At 35.0% G+C, this 3,858-nt stretch overlaps 1 pseudogene; it reads left to right on the forward strand.

Annotated features, from left to right (window-relative positions):
* Nucleotides 1–1,330: 1,330 nt before the first annotated feature.
* LOC114083858 (short coiled-coil protein pseudogene) lies at nucleotides 1,331–1,564 on the forward strand (annotated as a pseudogene).
* The last annotated feature ends 2,294 nt before the right edge of the window (nucleotides 1,565–3,858 follow it).

Below are 3,858 nucleotides of genomic sequence, written 5' to 3' on the forward strand. Positions count from 1 at the left end.
ACTGTCACCCAGACTACACACAGTCTCCTAACTGGTTCTTCCCCCCTCTCTCTACATTCTGCACATGGAATCACACATTTACACATGCACATATGTGCCCCCACACAGTTTGCTTAAAGCCCTTCAGTGGCTTCTCATTGCTCTTGAACCCCATATTGTCACAGGAGCTACCGGCTGTTCTATCTCTGTGCCTTATGCTCCCTTGTTCCCTGTCTTCCAGCCACCTTGCCTCCTCCAATGAGTTCACTTTTTGCTGCCTTGTCTGTTCTCTTTCCCTTCACTAGAAAGTTCTCTGCTTAATGTTCAAACAGCCACTTCTATGCTCACACTGTTTCCACTTATGTCACCTATTTGGTAGGGATTTTCCCACCACTTCTTGACCTCTCTTACAGAATTTTTGAGGCTCTAATTTCAATACATAATCTTTCTTGACAAAGTTATTTAATATTTGCCTTTTCTGTGGAACTCAAATTTTCATGGAGGCAGATACTGGGATTATTTTCATGATTTTAAGTTTTTAGAGCAGCTTTAGTTTTCAAGAAGAAGTGGGGAGAAGGGTAGGGGTTTCCCCATGCCATTCAAGACCCCATCATCCACAGAGGTGCTTTTGTTACACTGATGAACCTGCATTGATGCATCATTAACACCTGGTGTCTACAGCAGGGGCTCAAAAGCACATTTATGATGTGAGTTCTAGCATGGTGTTCTCCACACATTTATCCAGATGACTCCTTGCTCAGGTATTGCAAATATTTTCTGAACATTGATTTTTTTTTCCTTTTCCATCTCAGGCTTCTTTGAGTTTCCCTCTGTTTTGCTTTCCAATGCCCCAGAACAAACCTGGTGTCCAGGAGTTGGTTGGACACTCTTCCCTCACTCATGGCTTCTAATCACCTTTTAACCCCTATTTCTTTTCTGTTTTTAGTCCTCTTTTAAATGATACATTTTTTATTCAGAAAATACATTTGGATGCTAGGGCTTTAGCTCAGTGGTAGAGTACCAGCCTTGCATGTGAAAGGCACTAGTTTCAATCATCAGCACCACATAAACAATAAGTAAAAAAGATATTGTGTCCATCTACAACTAAAAAAATACTAGAAAAAATTGTTTATATATTCCTCTATCAGTTCCTCCATTGATACTGATCCATCCAGGAAGATATATGTCCAGATGAATAAGTAGACATCCATATACATGATAGTTAGATAGGTAGGTAGGTACACAGGTTGTGGGATGTGTTGCATGTATTCACTGTAAGAGGTCATTCATTGCAGCATTGTTTAAAATAGCTGAAGACTGAAGATAACCTTGAAGATAATGAAAATAAAACATGAATGCAGTTGATGCTGAAAACCAGCTGGAACTGGAAGAAAAATCACGATTTTATTAATCAAGTGTTGGGACTCTAACACACACTTGAAGATCTCTCTGAAAGAGTAGTTGCAGTTAAAGAATAAAATCTGAAGCTAAACCAGAACACCAAGTTCTTGGACAATATATAGAAAAACTCATGTCTGCTTCTAGTGTTTTTTAAACAACTGACACAAAAAGCAAAAGAAAGTAAGGGATTGGTTTCCCTTCTGTTTCAGGAATTTCTGCTGATTTTTTTTTCCTTTAAAACTTGGATAGATTCCAAAAGTTACATACTTTTCTTTGTGGCTTCATTGAATATTTATGAAGATAATGGCAGATCTAGGCAAAATTAACTAAATAGTAGGAGACTTCCATGAGTTTGTGTATTATGTTAGTGTATGAAAATGTGCAAATATATTGTAGAGACTTTATAATTAGAACTGCATATATTTATGAGACTTGAAGATGAATATTTTATCAAATTTGCTTTCATATAGAGGTTTAGCATTGTCTTTTATTATATAGGCTTAGTAAAATATATAAGAAAATAACCACCATGTTGTGAAAAATTGACCAAAATCATGTACTGAATGCACAGCTTTATATTCTCTGTCCCCCATCTTGTGCCTACCATTTCCCTTCCCCTAAGGGAAAAAAAAAGTTTTCACATTTGTAAAAGTAATTTTAATAGTTAATCACTTATGAGAGTTACCTGACTCTAATTGTTGAAACTCAACCAAAATAAGATACTCTTTTAGCTAGAGCTTGTCCTGTGTGATATTTAATAATGAGAGAGGATTTTGCTGGTTTCTCTTTAAGCAATTGAAGATGGACTAAAACTACAAAAATGGTCTCATACCGGGAAGATTTGTTTAAAATTCCTTTTACACAAAATAACCCACTTGTTACCTGAAAATATAGAAGTTCTTATCATGTGTGTTTTCAGGATAGAAAATCTTAGAAAAAAAATAGAAATGGGGCAGGAAAAGCATTTGGAGTAAGTACTGGTAAGTTCAAGTAAGCAACTCCAAATACTTTCACTTTAGATTTATGTTCTCTCTGGCAGAACAGACTTTTGTCAGACAAAAGATAAATATTAAAGGCAGCAAAATACAACAGACACTACTATGGCAGTATGTATAAACGTGGATGTGTAACCGATGTGATTCTGCAATCTGTATACAGGGTAAAAATGGGAGTTCATAAACCACTTGAATCAAATGTATGAAATGTGATATGTAAGGAGCTTTGTAATGTTTTAAACAACTAATAAAAAAATTAAAAATTTAAAAAAAAGAAAAAAAGTACATTAAGTTTGAATAATTTTATATAAGCCACATTTTAAGAGATCAATTACTATTTAGTCTCAAGGACATTTACCCAGTTGATCAAATCTTGCAAAATTCCTTGAGAGAGTTTTTTAGTAACAGAATCATGAACACATTTTAGAACATACATGCAAAACTATGGCAATTTTAATCTTATTATTTTAGTGCTTTAGTCTCCCAGAATTTTTTGCAGAGGTTTAGTCATTCTTTAACATTTTTAAAAATTTATTTTTCAGATTCCATTTGGTATGGGAATCTGTACTGGAAATAATATTAAGATCAGAGGAAAAGAGATCTACTAACATAACTTATGGTTATTAGATTTGGGCTACTTTTCATCATGGGATAATCTTATATATTAGTGTAAGATGTGGTATGTGACTTTACTTGTATAAATATATAATTAAACTACAAACATTTTGCATCCTTTTTATGACTTAATTTACAAATATTTAAAATTGTGTTAAGAGTTCAGCTTTGCTGTTTAATAAAAAGCTCTTACTGAATGGGGGGGGGCATTTTGACATTTCCACCTTAAGGAATACTTCAGGGAGGTTAAAAAACAAACCAGCTTTATTAGAAAGGATAGTAATATTAAGGTTGTATTATCAAATTGAAAGAGGAAGTTATAGAGAAATATCTCTTGTATACTCCTGTTTGTGGGAAAGGAAGAAACACCACTAATGGCACACATCTGTGCATGCGCACACACACACACACACACACACACACACACACACATTTTTCTTTAGTATGTGCAGACCCCAGGCAGATGTTGATAAACCCAGCCTAATTCCCTCCTAAGATCAGAAGTCATCTCATCAAAAGGTATAAAAAGTGCATTTCTGTTTTCTGTAAATACAAGATTTTGTGTTTGGCCTGGCTGTATTTTGATGTTTTAAATTTGCTTGGAATACCTGCCCATGCCTTGGACTCACCCATGCCTGGCTTCTTCTGACCAGGTAACAACCCTCTCTGAAAATGTAGTGGTGCCTCATAAATTCTGATGTTGGGATCTGAACTTATTTCCTAACTTGAAATATTGAGCTATGTAGATCAATAACCAACTATCTGCTTTTGTATTATACTAATCAAAATCCTGTTAGCTGTAAGTTATCCAAGACACCCCCCTCTGCAAATTTTTGTGTCACAAAACCTCTTTCCTGAAAGTGGGGTG

Source organism: Marmota flaviventris, chromosome 6, assembly GCF_047511675.1.
Source record: "Marmota flaviventris isolate mMarFla1 chromosome 6, mMarFla1.hap1, whole genome shotgun sequence".
Classification (NCBI taxonomy): domain Eukaryota; kingdom Metazoa; phylum Chordata; class Mammalia; order Rodentia; family Sciuridae; genus Marmota; species Marmota flaviventris.